This window comes from Pinus tabuliformis, chromosome 8, assembly GCF_031772625.1.
Source record: "Pinus tabuliformis cultivar Carrire ecotype Pingquan chromosome 8, CPIR1, whole genome shotgun sequence".
NCBI lineage: Eukaryota > Viridiplantae > Streptophyta > Pinopsida > Pinales > Pinaceae > Pinus > Pinus tabuliformis.
Window position 1 is genome coordinate 540,339,522 of NC_142294.1, and position 18,353 is coordinate 540,357,874.

The following is an 18,353-nucleotide window of genomic DNA, read 5'->3' on the forward strand; positions in this document are numbered from 1 at the left end:
GTAGTGCTGAAGAAGATGATGCACCAATTCCACTATCAGATTCGGCCTCAATATTCAGGGCAGCAAGAGAGAGATCCAAATCAGGATTTTCTGCATCCACATCCCATTCTTTAGAAGGACCACTGTTGTATTCTGGACCCCTACGAGATGCAAGGCGAAGGTTGGAGTGCACATAAACAAGATCCTCTGCTTTCTGTGAGCCCAACCTATTGCGCTTCACAGAATGAATAAAACCATAAGTGCTCCAATTCCTTTCTGCTGATGAAGAGCTTGCCACTTGTGAAAGAATACGAATGGCAAGGTTTTGCAAATGTACACCATTTGCTCCATGACAAATCCACCACCTAACTGGATTCATGGTGCTTCTCTCCTCCAAAGCTGATATATCTGCATAATCATCTATTCCTGCAGCAAAACTGGCAAATTCCTCCTTTACCTCCCTATGTAGATGAGAAGGAAACATTCTCATAAGGGCTTTTTTCACCCCAATAGCCACCTCTCTATCCTTATGGGGTGCCTTCCTCTTCCCATTGTTTTTAGCAATAAGCTCCTCATCATAAAATTTGGGGTTCAAAGCATGTGCTAAAGTGTGCAATGGTGTATTGAAATTGTTCCACCTATCAACAATGATTTTCTTGATCAAACCAGCAAAATGATCATCAACAAACAAAAGTTGTGGAGACTCCTGCGAAATGATTTCCATAGTTTTCTCAACCATGGAATCCATGCCATCATATACCTCTCCCAAGAAAGGTTGGTCAGTGTCAGCACTCCGGAGAAGCTCAAATGCAGGGGTTGTGAACTTTAGCAAGAAATCTACCTTGCTCCACCAATCCTCATCAAGGCACAATCTACGCACCATAGATCCCCGCTCTGAATCTACTTGTCTCCACTCAATCCAAAGTTGACTCACCACCATAGAAACTAATGCATGCTTAACCTCAACAAGGCGGCGCAACATCACAAATTTTGAGGCATATCTTGTCTCAGCAACTTTTAACAACTCCAATTTGGAGTACTCTCGAAATATGGCCTGAGACTGGTGGTGGTTGGTGATGAATTTGATAATCTCCCTTGCTTCCCCTGTGAGTTCCTTTATCCAGGAAACTTTGTTGTCGATCTCCTCTAAGATCATATTCAGATTATGGACATTGCATGGTGTACAAAAGATGTGGTCATACCTCCCCTCAATAATTAAACCTGCAACTTTGTAAACCGGTGCATTATCTGTGATAACTTGCACCACCTTGTTAGGCCCTATTTGTTCAATAGCTTTAATAATAACATCAACAATGTATTGTGCATCTTTCACCTCTCCTGAGCAGTCTTCTGCCTTGATAAACATTGCTCCTTTGGGGGAAGTGGCAATGATATTTATCAATGGTCTGCGCCTCATATCTGTCCAACCATCTGAGACTATGGTAACCCCAGAGCTACTCCAGGAAGAACGAATTGGAGCTAAAATGTCCTCCACAAGGTCCTTCTCACTTTTGAGAAGCTGGGTTCTGACTTTCTCATAGTTGGGCCCCTTGTACCCTTGAGGAGCTTTGTTAACTGCCCTTATCATATCTTGCCAGTAAGGAGAGCGAACAACATTGAATGGGATACCACATGCATAAATGCACCTAGCCACTCTGGAATCAGTTTCTTCTCTTGCTTGCACATTCATCAATCTAGCAATTCTGCTATCCTGAACTGAAGGGGATGCCCCTGGGCCTCTAGTATTTTTGGGTGCTGGTTGTTCAAGTTGTTGAGTGTGACCAGCTCTCCTCTTTCTTGCTTCAACTACAATCCTTGGCTCAATGTTAGATGGAGCTTGAGTAAGCTCATCATGCCTTCTCTTAGTACCATCCGCCTCATCTTGCTCTCTTTGATATGCCCTCCTTGCCAACGGATCTGATGTTTTTGTGCAACCTGAAATCCCCTGTCCTCCTCCATGCAATAGATGCGCCTTCACTCTTGGGTAGGAGCCCTTGTACGTATTATTGCAAAGATTGCATCGCCATTCCCATGAGCCACCACCTCCACATCTTTGAAGCTTCGTCACATGCCTCCAAAGAGGATAATATTCAGCCCTTGGGTTGGCCCTAGGGATTGAACTTGCAGCTGCACTTTGGCTGGAAGCCATTGCTGCAAAAATAAATTAAAAAAACAAATCTGTAAATAATAAAAACGTTTTTCATATTTTTGGCTGTATAAACCCTAGAAAAATTAAAGAAATAGTAAGAAAAAAACTAAGAAATGAATGTGGCTTACCCAAATTAATTTTCTGTGGCTGAATCTACCCTAAAATGCCAGAAAAGAGGAGAAATATGGCTGTAGCTGAGCCAAATCTGCTGCAAAAATAAATTTAAAAAACAAATCTATCAATAAAAAACGTTTTTCATATTTTTGGCTGCCTAAACCCTAGAAAAATTGAAGAAATAGTAAGAAAAAACTAAAAAAATGAATGTGGCTTACCCAAATTAATTATCTGTGGCTGAGACTACCCCGAAATGCCAGAAAAGAGAAGAGAAATATGGTTGTAGCTGAGCCAAATCTACTGCTACTGAAATCTCCTGCTGAAATCTCTTTCTCTTGCTGCTGAAATCTCTTTCTCCTGCTGCTGAAATCTACTTTGCTCGCTGCTCAAAACACCCTAGCTGAAACAACTGCCAGTCTCCAAGAGAAACGACTTGCTGAATAGTGTGATGAGAGAATGAGACAAACTGCTCTTTTATAACTTTAGAATAGGTTTCTAGAACATCCCGGAAACCTAAAAAAAAATTAAAAACAAATTTAAAAAAATAAAAATAAAAAACAACACATAAATTTGGGGAAACATGGTTCGTACGACCTGGAAACACGTTTCCGGCCGTACTGCCACGTTTCCGTTTCGGGAAACGTGGCAGTACGGCCAGAAACGCGTTTCCAGGCCGTACGGTACGCGTTTCTGGGTTTTGTTTCATTTCCCGGGAGGAAACGACCCCTAGGGCCACGTTTCCTGCAACTTAGCTTTCCAGTCTTGCATGAACCACATGTTTTGTGTTTGTGTTCTTTGATGACATCTTGATCTACAATCGGACATGGGAAGAGAACTTGCAGCACTTAGAGACAGTGTTGCGCATACGGGAGGAGCAATAGTTCTATGCGAAGTTGTCGAAGTGCAAGTTCGACTTGACAAAAGATGCTTTACCTATGGAACATCATTGGGGGTGATGGAGTTAGAGTCCATGAGGAGAAGATCAAGGTCATCCGGGATTGGCTAGATCCCTAAAATGTGACAGAGTTTAGAGGATTTGTGGGCATCTGCACTTATTGTTGATTTTTGGTAGCAGAGGATGTGCTCTAGCCTTGAAATTTGAAGGAGAGGCTAAGGCACATGAGATCTCCAAGACCTAGAAATTGTTTTGAGAAATTTCACTCAGATGAGGAGTTATTAAAATAATTAATATTTTTAATGGGTTTCTAAGTCTAAACTTAGGAAAATAAAAATATTAATGGCCATTAATAAAGATAAGAGTGAGAAGCTTCTAAGAGACAAGGATCAAGTATGTTTTAATCCTAGCCGTTGATTAGGGACTTAATCTCGGTCGTTGATTCATAAACAGGAAAAGTATAAGAGAAGACTTGAGGATCATTTGGAGATACATTGACAGATACTCACTATCTCAAGGAAAATTAATTCTCAAGTAGAGGAGATCGATTTCAGAGGGAGAGTTGCGGGGTGGAGGAAGAGGAGGGCATCAGCAACATGCAGTGACTAAGGAGGTGATGCAGGGATAGTGGGAGAGAGCGCAGAGAGAGATGCAGTCCAAAGGAGAGATGGAGAGGGACGCAAAGCCATTCAGAGCCACGTTGGGCCACGCAGAGTGACACGGGGGTGATGCAAAAGTGGGAGCGGGGTCTCCAAAGTGTCAGAAGGTCTCAAAGGGAAAGTCTCAGGTGTTTTCTTTTAGTTTCTCTATAAAATCATTCCTTGTAAAAGCAATTACTGTTGAAGATTAATAAAGCCCTCATTTGCTGCACTGGTTTTCCCACATTGGGTTTTTCCGGGGACAATTGTCCAAAAATCACTGTGTTGATGTGATTGGTTCTTGTGCATGTATTTTTCTCTAGGTAATTGTGTGATAACTGCAATAGAATTTATTTTAATATTTGTTGAAGGGATTTCGTAAATAGCTTATTATGAATAATAAGTAGGTGAAATAAATCAGTTGTTGCAGTAGTAGAATTTCAGTTTAGAAATTTTCACATGGTATTAGAACAGAGATCCGGCAATAGGAGAGGAAAATCGATTATGGGTCAAGAGCATGATGCAAAGGCATCCACTCAAGGGGATGCGCAGATTTCTAGTAGAATGCATAAGGGACATAAATTACGATTATTCTATGTTAGCTTCCAAAGTGGAAGAAGAAGTCGCTTCCATAGCAAGCTCCGCCTCCTCGGAGGTTTGGCATATAGATAGTGGAGCTTCCTGGCATATGACAGGAATCCAAGAATATTTTTCAAATTATCAGGAAGAAAGAATGAATTTTCAGATCACCATGGGAAATAAGGCAAAGTGTACTCCAATAGGAAGACGTACTATAGTTTTTCAAACCGAAGCAGAAGAGTAGCTTCAAGCAACGAATGTGTTGCATGTGTCAGGAATGGGGATGAACTTACTTTCTGTATCTCAACTTCAAAAAAAGGCCTATGACGTTTTCTTCATTAAGGAGAAAGTATATGTCAAACACCCAAGTTGGAAAAAAAAGGTCTAGACTGGAATCCGAAGTAACAGGTTGTACAGGTTGCAGCTAGAATCACCAATGGCACTGATAGGCAGTAATGGAGACAAAGATTTGAATGAGCTACGGCACAGGACGATGGGACACTTACACCATGGGGCTCTGAGCATTCTCAGGAAAACAATATCAGGATTTCTAGAACTAAGTACTGAACGAGATGATGTATGCAGAGGGTGTGCTCTGGGCAAGTATGCCAAAGCAGTGTTTTCCAGAAGTAACAATAGGGCTAAGAGTGTGCTAGGATTGATACACTCAGATATCTGCGGACGAATGTCCACAAAAGCTCTTAGTGGTGCCAAATACTTCGTCACCTTCATCGATGACCATTCTAGGAAGACATGGATCTAGTTTCTAAAAACCAAGGATGAGGTTTTCGGTCGATTCAAAGAGTTTAAGGCTCTAGTGGAGAATCTAACAGGAAAGACGATAAAATTGTTGCACTCAGACAATGGTGGAGAGTATGTTGATAGGGACTTCATCGATTTTTGCGCTAAGGAAGGACTCAGAAGAGAGTGGACAACTCCTTACAATCTGGAGCATAATGGAGTAGTGATTCAGGTGGATCTTGGTGGCCACCTACCAAGTCCACCTAGACCCCCACCATTGTTTCTCTCAACATTTTCAGTTTCCTTAATTGTAGCACAACTTACTATTTTTAGTAGTTTTTCGGGTCCTGAACTTCCGGAGCCATTTTGAGGCCCTAAGCAATGTTTTTTGGGAAATCTAGAGACAACATGGGTCCCTTCCCAAAGTGGTAGTGCTCGGATAGATCTTTCTAACGAGCTATTGTACGCGTCAAATGGAGATCGTATGCCAAAGTTACGACCCGGGGATTTGATGTACCAATTTACCCAAACTGGGCCCACAGTTTGCCATTTCATCTTCTACGGTTAGATTTTGGAATGTTAAGGATTTTCCATCATTTCTCAACAATAAATAGGCCTTCGAGCCTCATTGTAACACAGTTCAGAGGCATGTAACCACCACATCTCTTCTCAGAGATAAGCTACCATCGCCCTAGTTGGTTTATTTCCATTACTGTTTGTAAGCATATTTCAGTATTTTACAGTAATTAAATGAAGTATTATTTCCGCTGCGTATCTGTGTTTATGGTTATCTTTGTAATTTGTTGCGTTCCTGTTTAAGTCCGGATCAGTGGTATTAGAGCAGTCTGCTTTTTTTTCTCTATTTTTCTTTGCATGTCCCCAACGAGATCGGGATATAAGGAGTTAGGGCTTGAACTAGTCGAACCTTTGGAAGACCAGCCTCGCAAATCCCGACGGCCTCCCATGGCGAATGAGAAGAAAGACGAGGGGGCAGGAGATCTTATCAAAATCTTGCTCGAAGAAGCCCTTGAGCGACAACGGAACGCGATGATGGACAGCTTTGCCCAGATCCTTCAGCGACTACCTAGAAGCGACGCATCGGCTTCCAGCAGCTACTCTGGAAACGCCACGCCTTTTAAGGTACAAGTTAATTTTGAAATCCCCATATTCGAGGGTCAGATAGACACAGATGTCGTAGATAAATGGTTAAATCTGCTAGAGGGTTATTTTTCTGTTCATGAATTTTTGAGTCAGGAAAAGATTGTTTTCGCTCTTCTCAAAGCAGCCCCCCACGTCAAGGACTGGTGGGAAACCTATTGCGAGCAGAAGGATGAAAGTATCGACTCACTATTTTCAGCCGCACCCACCTGGAATTCATTCCGAGATGCCATCAAGGAGCAGTACTACCCTATCGGAAGCTATGAGGATGAATACATAAAGTGGACCACGCTGCAGCAGGGAAGGGACCAAGACGTGCCGGAGTTCACCAATCTTTTCCATACCCTTCGCACAAAGTTGGGTATCAAGGATACGGAGCAACATTTGATACTCAAATACCGCAGCTGCCTGCACAAGTACATCCAAGAAGAAATAGAATTCTTGAACTTCTCGCTCGGCACAGCGTACTAATATACTGTCAAGGTCGAGCAGAAGTTTAAACAAAAGAAGCAAGACTTTGGATCTGTGAATCCAAAGCAAGGGAAAGGTGCCCCTAAACCACAGAACAAAGGACAAAGCCAAGGCGGGGTAGCCCAAGAAAACCCGCCAAAGCTGCAAGAAAAGAACAACGCCGTGAAGCCGAAAAAGGATATGGGAAAATGGTGTGAGTTCCATACGAGCTCCACTCACAACACAAGTGACAGTCGGGCCATGCAGTCACTGGTGGCTGAGCTAAAGGTTTCAGAATTAGATGCATATTCTGACTCTGAGTCAGAACCCGACAAGGGGAATGACAAAGGGAAGCAGATCATTGATGCGGATCCCAACGCTACTGTTGCTACTGCCAAGATCCAGAAAAATGAACCCGAAGATCCAGAGGAGGAGGAGCGTCTCTTCCACTCCCAGATGTGGGTAAAGGGCTCCCCACTACAGTTCATTGTCAATAGCGGGAGCCAAAAGAACCTCATTTCGGCAAAGGTCGTGAAGCGGTTGGGCTTACCGACCACAGCACATCCACAACCATACACCATCGGGTGGCTTCACCAAGGACGGGATCTTCGCGTGAGCCAGCAGTGTTGCCTTCCATACAACATCAAGCCCTTCACGGATGAGGTATTATGTGACATTGCTCCCCTTGAAGTTTGTGATGTATTATTAGGACAACCATACTTGTGGAAGCGACATGCTGTGTATGAATCAAGGCCCCGTGCTGTTATTATTACATTGGAAAATAAGTTGTACAGGATACCAGAGGTAGCACCGCCTACCGCCATCTCTTTGGTTACTGCAAAATAATGCAGTAAACTCATTTCCAAAACCGGGAAATTTGTTTTCCTGATGATATGCCCTCAAGGAAAGAAGAAGACGGTGGCCACGACCTCTAGACAGGGCCTCTCCGCACGACAACTATAGATGGACAAGGTCGTGGAGGAGTACGAGGACATCTTCACCTCCCCTGCAGGGGTTCCTCTGCACTGTCAGGTCAAGCACTCCATCGATCTGACCTCAGGTGCGCCGCTACCCAATGGACCAATTTATTGGCGCTCCATTCTGGAGAACGATGAAATCAAGAGGCAGATTCAGGAGCTACTGCAGAAAGGTCACATCTGTCCGAGTTCATCGCCTTGTGGGAGCCCGATCGTATTGGTATAGAAGAAGGATGGGACTTGGAGACTCTATATTGACTATCGGGCGCTGAACAAGATCATTGTCCATAATAGGCACCCGATCCCGCAGATTGATGACCTCCTGGACCAACTAAAGGGGGCGAAATATTTCAGCAAGATCGATCTGAAGTCATGATATCACCAGGTACCAATCGAACCCTCTGATGTGTGGAAGGCTGCCTTCAAAGCCAAGGAGGGCCTTTTCGAATGGTTGGTTATGCCTTTCGGATTGACGAATGCTCCTGCAACCTTCAGGAGGCTAATGGATGACATCTTGCGGCCATCTTGCGGTATACATGGATGACATTCTGATCTTCAGCCAGAGTTGGGAAGAGCACCTCCACCACATCCGACAGGTTCTCCAAACATTGAGGCAACACAAGCTATGTGCCAATTTGGAGAAATGTACTTTTGGCATGACCCAGGTTCACTATCTGGGATACATTATTGATGAACAGGGGGTGCATGTGGATCTAGCCAAGATCCAAGTCATTCGGGATTGGCCATCTCCAACCACTCTTACGGAGCTCTGTAGCTTTCTAGGTCTTGCCAACTTCTACTGCAGGTTTGTGTTGGGGTTTTCTCATATCACTTGGCCCTTGAGTCAAGTCACCAAGGGAGGAGCGAAAGCAAAATTCTTTTGGTCTGAATCTCAATAGAAGGCATTCATAGAGTTGAAAGATCGCCTCTACACGGCACCAGTGCTCGTGTTACCAGATTTACAACAACCATTTGAGGTCGAGACAGATGCCTCTGACTATGCTATTGGGGCAATCCTTACTCAACACGGGCATCCAGTGGCATATCACAGTGAAACACTTTCAGACACAGTCCGGAAGTATCCCACTTATGATAAAGAGATGTATTCCATTGTGCAAGTTTGTCGACAATGGAAGCATTACATTTTGGGGAAGGAAACGGTCATCCACACAGACCACCGACCCCTGCAGTTCATACAGACCCAAGGGAAATTGCAGAATGATCACCATCAGAAGTGGTCAACATACCTGCAACAGTTCCACTCGAATATCAAGTATAAGAAGGGCAGCACCAATAATGTTGCAGATTGCCTCAGTCGACCACCGATCATGGTGTTAACTACCGTGCTCAACTCTTGTAGGCATGAGACTTCTGATTGGCCACTTCTCTACAAAAGCGACCCAGAATTCGGCCACACATACCAGACACTCTTGGAGGGTCGGCATGTTCCAGATTTTCACCTCCAGGATGCCCTATTATGCCACCTGGGTCACCTTTGTGTTCCTTCAAGCGAGCGTGCCAAGATGATTTGGGAAGCACACTACAGTCGGGCCGCTGGGCATTTTGGGGTCGAGAAAACAGTGGCAGTACTGCAAAAATATTTCTATTGGCCGAATCTTCGACAGGATGTTGGGAAGTACATCAAATCATGTACTGCCTGTGCCATTGCCAAACCGACCATCAAGAAACAAGGCCTCTATGCCCCACTACCTACCCCTAGTCGACCTTGGGAATCCATCTCCGTGGATTACATGTCAGGCCTTCCTTCCACTAAGCATGGAAATGACTGTGTTTTTGTGGTCGTCAATAGGTTCTCGAAGATGGCCATTATGGCAGCCTACAAGAAGAATATCACAGCAAAAGCCACTGCTAAACTCTTCTTTGTGTTCCTTCAAGCAAGCATGCCAAGATGATTTGGGAAGCACACTATAGTCGGGCTGCTGGGCATTTTGGGGTCGAGAAAACGATGGCAGTAATGCAAAAATATTTCTATTGGCCGAATCTTCGACAGGATGTTGGGAAGTACATCAGATCATGTACTGCCTATGCCATTGCCAAACCGACCATCAAGAAGCAAGGCCTCTATGCCCCGCTACCTACCCCTAGTTGACCTTGGGAATCCATCTCCGTGGATTACATGTCAGGCCTTCCTTCCACTAAGCATGGAAATGACTGTGTTTTTGTGGTCGTCAATAGGTTCTCGAAGATGGCCATTATGGCAGCCTGCAAGAAGAATATCACAACAAAGGCCACTGCTAAACTCTTCTTTGAACGAGTGTGGGTGCACTTTGGGATCCCACAGTCTATCATCTCAGATCGGGACAGTCAGTTCCTCAGTATGTTTTTGGTCCAGTCTCTGGTCAATGTTGGACACCAAAATCACTAAGTCCACAACCTTCCATCCTCAAACTGATGGCCAGACAGAGGTTGTCAATAGGATGATTGTGCACATTCTGCGCATATACAACTCAAAGCATCCACGCACATGGGAAGAGAGCCTCCCCTATGTTCAGCACAACTACAACCGAGCTCTTCACAGCTTGACTAGCCACAGCCCTTTTCAGGTGGGCTTGGGATTCCAGCCACTATGCCCCATTGATGTGGCCATGCCACTTGCAGCTACTCACATAGATTCGGCTCATGTCCATTCCGAAACAAACAAGGCAACCAACTTCATTGAGCACATCCAACATATTCGCCAGTAGGTCCATGACATTCTGGAGAAATCAAATGCCAAGTACAAGCAACAACATGATCAACATCGGGTGCCACACAAGTTTCAGGTGGGCGACAAAGTCTGGTTGCATTTGCAAAAGGAATGCCTTACTGGAGTCTATCGGAAACTGAGACCACTCCGATATGGTCCTTACACCATTACTAAGGCTAAGGGAGACAATGCATTTGAGCTCAACATTCCCCCATTCCTTGGCCTGCACCCAGTGTTCAATGTGGACCGCATTCGGCCATACTTTCCACCATTGCTAGACACATTCGACATTGCAAAACAGCTCACACCCACAGAATTAAATCCAGATTGCATGGAACAAGCTGCAACTGATCGGATCATGGACACACAGATCAAGAACACTCGCCAATAGAATATCCAACTGTATCGAGTTGTCAAAGCAGGCCAACTCCTTCACTAGGGCAAGTGGCTCACCAGGGACCAAGTTCAGCAAAAGTTTCCTCATCTCATGGAGGAACTCAACACAATGGGACCATTGCTTCCTAAGGGGGGAGGAATGATCCAGGTGGATCTTGGTGGCCACCTGCCAAGTCCACCTGGACCCCCACCATTGTTTCTCTCAACATTTTTAGTTTCCTTAATTATAGCACAACTTACTATTTTTAGCAGTTTTTTGGGTCCTGAACTTTGGGAGCCATTTTGAGGTCCTAAAATACGTTTTTTGGGAAATTTGGGGGCAACATGGGTGCCATGTTGCCCTTCCCAAAGTGGTAGTGCTCGGATAGATCTTTCTAATGAGCTATTGTACGCGTCAAACGAAGATCGTATGCCAAAGTTACGACCCCGGGAAGTTGATGTACCCATTTACCCCAACGAGGCCCACAGTTTGACGTTTCATCTTCTAGGGTTAGGCTTTGGAATGTTAAGGGTTTTCCATTGTTTCTCAACAATAAATAGGCCTTCGAGCCTCATTGTAACACAGTTCAGAGGCATGTAGCCACCACATCTCTTCTCAGAGATAAGCTACCATTTCCCTAGCTGGTTTATTTCCATTACTGTTTGTAAGCATATTTCAATATTTTACAGTAATGAAATGAAGTATTATTTCCACTGCATATCTGTCTTTATGGTTATCTCTGTAATTTGTTGCATTCTTGTTTAAGTCCGGATCAAGTAGCAGAGAGGAAAAACAAGACTATTGTGGAAGTAACTAGGGCGATGTTGTATGATCAGGATATGCCTAAATTCTTGTGGGCAAAAGCATGCAGCACGACAGTTTATGTCCAGAGCAGGTCCTCACAAGGCATTGAGCAAAACCACTCTGGAGGATGTTTTCATTAGGAAGACACCTGAAGTCAGTCACTTCAAGATATTTGGGAGTTTAGCGTATTGCCGTATACCCAAAGAGAAGAGAAAGAAATTAGATCAAACTGCTGAGAAAGGATATCTTGTGGGATATAGCGAGAATTCTAAGGCACATAGAGTCTACCTTCCAGGGAGTAGGAAGGTAGTAGTTCGGTGGGATGTAAAGTTCCTGGAGGATAGAGCTTTAAGGAAATCCTGAGAAATGCCTTCCGAGGAGCAGTCGAAAGACGAGCCGTTGGTCAAACCACTTCAACCAGCGGAAACTAGTACCAGAAATTCCCCTGAAGAGAAAGCTTCAAAATAGGGGGAATCTCAGGAAGAGGAAGAGCTGATAGATGTGCCTACTACCAGTGGAAGAACAAGCTGGTAACTCCGACATATTCTACAGGATGCAAAAAACTTCATTGGTGCACCTAGAAATAATAAAAGGGTGCGAAGATAGCGAGACAGATACCAGGCCGTAGTAGCACAGGTTGGGGAACCATCTAGTTTTCAGGAAGCCGTTCAGCATCAAATATGGGTAGATGCTATGTTGGAGGAATACAGATCTATAATGGTCAATGATGTCTGGGAAATGGTACTTAGGCCTTAGGACAGGCCAGTGGTAGGTTCGAGATGGATCAACAAGGTCAAATATGCTGCAGACAGCAGTGTGGAGATATACAAAGCCAAGTTTGTGGCTAAGGGGTATGCTCAGAAGGAGGGGATAGACTACGAATAAAACTTCACCCCAGTAGCCAGGTATACTTCTATTAGAACCGTGATATCTCTTGCAGCACAGATGGGGTGGGAGATTCATTAGATGGATGTCAAAATGGCATTCTTGAACAGGGTAATAGAAGAGGAAGTATACATTGAACAACTAGAAGGCTTTGAGACACATGAGAAGAAATCTCATGTATGCAGATTAAAGAAAGCTTTGTATGGGCTTAAACAAGCACCTAGGGCATGGTACAGTCAAATTGATGGCTACTTGCAAAAGATGGAGTTCATCAAGAGTGACGTAGACCTTAATCTCTACTATCTCGTCGTAGAGAATGAGCCCCTAATCCTAGTGTTATATGTGGATGATCTCTTTTTGACAGGATCATCCAGGCTCATCAAAGACTGCAAGAAGAACCTAGCCACAGAATTCAACATGAAGGATTTGGGGTAGATGCATTATTTCTTGGGGTTGGAAGTTTGGCAGCACAAGGGTGAGATCTTCCCTGGACAAGGGAGATATGTTATAGAAAACTTGAAGAGATTTAGGATGTAGGATTGTAGACCTATGGCTAATCCAATGATCACCAATTGGAAGAAGATTGATGCATCAGAAGATAAAGACGTTGATCCCACCTTGTATAAGCAGCTTATAGGATCCCTGATGTATTTGGTCAATACCAAGCCAGACATTTGTTACGTTGTCAACACCCTTAGTCAATTCATGGTGGAACCTAAGAGGGCGTAGTAGGTAGCGGCCAGACATGTTCTCAGGTACATACAAGGAACATTCGAGCATGCACTATTGTACATCAGAAGCAATGACATCAGGCTGAGTGGGTTCAATGACACAGATTGGGCTAGAAGTTCAGTAGATCGGAAAAGTACAACTGAGTACTGTTTCAACATTGGATCAAGAATGACATCTTGGTACAGTAGGAAATAGAAATCCGTGGCTCTGAGCTCAGTTGAAGCAAAATATATGGCAGCTAGCACAGATTTGTGCGAAGCCATATGGCTTAGGAAATTGCTTGTGAATCTATTCAAGAGAAGGATGGAAGTGACCAAGATCATGTGTTATAATCAAAGCTGCATCAAGCTCTCTGAGAATCCAGTATTCCATGATCAGTCGAAGCACAATGATATCAGGTGTCACTTTGTCAGAGACTGTGTCCAACGAGGGGAAGTATAATTGAGATACACTCCTACAGGAGAACAAGTGGCAGACATCCTCACCAAGGCTCTAGGAAGAACAAAGTTTTTTTATTTCAGGGAGAAGATGGGGATGGTAAAGAATCCATTTCAGTAGCAGAAATGGATAAGTGTCAGGAGTTGCAGTGCAACGGTTTGTAGTCGCAGTGTTATGGGCAACATTATGCAGCATGTTGAGAGGGAGATGCAGTACAGGTGCAGCAATGGCAGTGGCAGTGTCATGGGAAGCAGGTTACGAAGCAGCACTGAAGGGGATGTGAGGCAGAAGGCCAAGCATCAACACAGGTACCAATGCAGAAGATCAGTGTGATATTTCTATAGTGAAACATTGCTAGAGCACATTCCTTGCTAAGAGGGAGTGTTGATTTTTGGTAGCATTAGATGTGTTCTAGCCTTGAATTTTGGAGGAGAGGCTAAGGCACATGGGATCTCCAAGACCCAAAAACTATTCTGAGAAATTCCACTTGGATGAGGAGTTATTAAAATAATTAATATTTTTAATGGGTTCCTAATTTTAAACTTAGGAAAATAAAAATATTAATGGGTATTAATAAAGATGAGGATCAAGTCTGTTTTAATCTTAGTCATTGATTAGGGACTTAATCTTGGTCATTGATTTGTCAATAGGAAAAGTATAAGAGAAGACTTGAGGATCATTTGGAGATACACCTGCAGACATCAGTGTCTCAAGGAAAATCAATTCTCAAGTAGAGGAGATCGATTTCAGAGGGAGAGTTGCAGGGTGGAGGAAAGGGAGGGCACCAACAGCAAGCAGTGACTGAGGTGGAGGTGACACAGGGATAGTGGGAGACAGTGCAGAGAGAGACGCAGTCCAAAGGAGAGATGCAGAGCTTACGCAGGCTGATGCAGAGGGAAGTAGAGCCACTTAGAGCCACATTGGGCCACGCAGAATGACGCAGGGGTGACGCAGAAGTGGGAGCAGGGTCTCCAAAGTGTTAGAAGGTCTCAAAGGGAAAGTCTCGGGTGTTTCTTTCAGTTTCTCTGTAAAATCATTCCTTGTAAAAGAAATTGTCGCTGAAGATTAATAAAGCTCTCATCTGCTGCATTGGTTTTCCCACATTGGGTTTTCCGGGGACAATTGTCCAAAAATAACTGTGTTGATGTGATTGGTTCTTGTGCATGTATTTTTCTCTGGGTAATAGTGTGATAACTGCAATAGACTTTATTTTAATATTTACTGAAGGGATTTCGTAAATAGCTTATTGTGAATAATAAGTAGGTGAAAAAATCAGTTGCTATAGTAGTAGAATTTCAGTTTAGAAATTTTCACACTTACTATAGGAAGTTTGTAAAGGGATTCTCTCAGTTAGTAGCACCCCTCCCTGATCTGATGAAGAAGGAGGTTTTTGAGTGGACATCTACAATGCATGAGGCTTTTGATCGCCTCAAAAAGGTCATGAGTAGTTGTCCCGTATTGGCACTTCTAGATTTCACCCAGCGCTTCGTGTTGGAGTGTGATGCATCCGAAGAGGGTATTGGTGTAGTTTTGATGCAGGGAGGGCACCCCATAGCTTTCAAGCGTCGGAAGCTATTGCCCCATGAGAGGTTGTATTCTATTTATGACAAGGAGATGTTGGTCACCAGGCATGCACTAGCCAAGTTCAGACAGTACTTGGTGGGCAATCGGTTTAGGGTCAAGACGACCACAACAACCTTAAGTTTCTCTTGGAGCAGAAGTAGTTATAGGAGAGGCAGCAAAAGTGGGTGAGTAAGCTCCAAGTGTACAACTTTGACATCGAGTATGCTAAAGGGAAGAACAACATGGTGGCAGATGCGTTGTCCAGGAAACTGATTGCCCTTTCGCTAATGAAAATGGCCTCGGATTGGAGGGCATAGTTATTGGTGGCATACTCCAAGGACCAATTTGCATGTGAGGTCCTTGATGGGGCAGTGACAGATGATAGGTATAGGGTGATGAATGAGGTGATTTACTACAAAGACCAGATTTACTTGGCGCCTAACTCTTATCTAAGGGAGAAGATTTTGCAAGTTGTCCATGACTCACCAGTAGCCGTGCACCAGGGGTTCACAAGGACTTATAGGACCATCAAGGAGCGATTTGCGTGGAGGGGCCTGAAGGATGATGTTTTGAGGCATGTCAGGGAGTGTGACACCTGCTAGAGGAACACACCTTGCCAGGTTGCTACAGCTTGTTCCCATCCCTGAGGAGAAATGGGAGAGTATATCAATGGAATTCATTACTGGGTTTCCCACAATACATGGAAAAGACTACATTTACGTGGTGATTGATCGGCTGACAAAGTTTGTGCATTTCTTTGCCATCTCAACCCGGTACTCTGCCTCACAGGTGGCCGAATTGTTTTTTAGGGAGGTGTTTCGGCTACATGGTCTTCCAAAGACCATTGTCAGTGACAGGGACATCAGGTTCATGAGGGGATTTTGGCAGGAGATATTCCGACTGGTGAGCATTGATCTCACTCCGAGCACTAGTTACCATCCTCAGAATGACAGGAAGACGGAGATAATCAACAAATGGTTGGAGGGTTACTTGCGTAACTATGTGATAGGCCATCAACAAGCATGGATACCGTGGTTATATCTAGGAGAGTATTGTTACAATACCACACCGACCACATGTCTATAGGTATGTCCCCATTCCAAGATCTATATGGTTACGATGCATTGTCTTTCGATGATGTTATGTTTGGAGACAACAAGGCCCCTAGGCCCAAGGATTGGATATAGGAGAGCCAAGACATTTTACAGGCTCTCAAGGACAACATGCAGACAACCTAGAACGAACAGAAACTTTACGCAAATAGGGGCAGAGTCAAGAGGCAGTTTGAGGTAGGGCACTTGGTCTTCTTGAGGCTTCAATCATACTAGCAATCATCACTCAAGCATAAGGGGGTCGAGAAGCTCAAAACTCTTTTTTATGGGCCGTATAGAGTCACTCGCAGAGTTAGGGAGGTGGCGTATGAGTTGGAGCTACCCCCGGATAGTCGAATACACAACATTTTGCATGTATCTTGTCTGAAAAAGGCACTAGGACAGAAGGTGACAATAGTTGTCGAGTTACCTCCTACAGATGATGAGGGTCACTTAGTTCTAGAGCCTGAGGCTATTCTAGATACTCGGGAGAGGCGTTTGAGGAATAGGGTCATCAAAGAGTACCTGATCAAATGGAGGAGCTTACCAAATGAGGATGCCACTTGGGAAGGGGGGAAAATACTTCAACATCCTTCATTGCAGTTGCTTGAAGACAAGCAACGTTTTGGCAGGGAGGACTGTGATATTCCCACTTAGCATTATCACTGAGTGAAATATCAATTTTGATAAATTTTGTTTTTATTCATGTTGACACTTAGGAAATGTGGGTTTATAGGCCCCACATCGAATTTTGATTAAAATCAAGCCCCCAATGTTAGAGGAGAAGGAGAATATCGAGCCCCTAGTGGAGCCTCGAGGCCACACTTGGGAAATTTCGGCCCACATGGAGAATACGCATGCCTTGGAGGGAATTTCGGTGGAAGTCGAGGTGGACCCACATGAGTGCGTTGGAAGCATCTCGACCAAAAGGAAGGGAAGGCACTCATTTGGTCATGCAATCATCTATTCAGAGTTTGTGTCTTTGACATAGCATGCTTGGGCTTAAGCCAAGTCTGCAAGTGTTGTTTAGCACACGAGTGTCTCCGAGCTAAGATCTCAACCCTTGCTTCGGTGAACTTCGAGTGTCAGCCCAAGGAGGGAGTTCCATCTTTTTTCCAGTTGTTCCAGCAATGGAGTGCGAGTTTGTGGGGAGGAGACACAGCCAACAATGCAGGGATTGTGTAGTACTTGGAGGAGGCTCACTTGGGGTTTGAGTTGTGAAGGGAGTTTGGGCCTGAGGTTTGAGGAGGAGTCCAGGGGAGCCTTTGCTTGGAGTTTGTAGCCATTTTTCAGAGCATTTGTAGCAAGATAGATAGGTGGGTCAGATTTCCCAGTAGCAGAGCAATAGAGACAAAAGAGAGTCGAATTTCTGAGGTCAACCATAACCCAATTCCTTCGTGGGTTATTCTGGGTATTGGTTGGAGAGTCCGGGGTTAATTTCCCAGAATTTTATGAACACTACAGGAGGCCCTAGCAGCAAATCTTATCACCTAATAATGTATTTCTGGACAGTTCAACCCAGAGCGAGGAGACAGAGTGGCAACGTACTTGAGGGGGATTTACTATTGTTCATTTGGGCTTAGATACCTTGCCTTGAGCAAGCCCAGGTGCACTCTTTCCAACACCTAATTATACCCTCTTCAGATTTTAATAAAATGGCTCAGCAACGTAGTTTTGGTGCATTTCTGTGATTTGATTCGTGTGTTTAAATTTGTGGCCTTTTGTCTATGTTTGCTTTGAATATTCACTGTAAAATTTCCCTAGGAATATTACACTGAGGAGCACAGTGCAACGTTGACAGCAAAGCAAGTGGCTCAACGCAGAGTTGGCAGCAATGCAAATTCTTCAGTTATAGCGTAGATAAGAGTAGCAATCAGAGACTCAGGAGACAGATGCATCATACTGAACACAAATGATTCAATATTTTGGATGCTTCTCAATTACAGTAGTTGCAGTTGCAGCAGCAACAGATGAGAGCCAATTGCAACGTAGATTCAGAGTTGGCAGTGGTATGATAGTGTCAGCAGTAGCACAAATGCAGCATCAGAGTTGCGCAATGGTTGGTGGGCAGTATGGC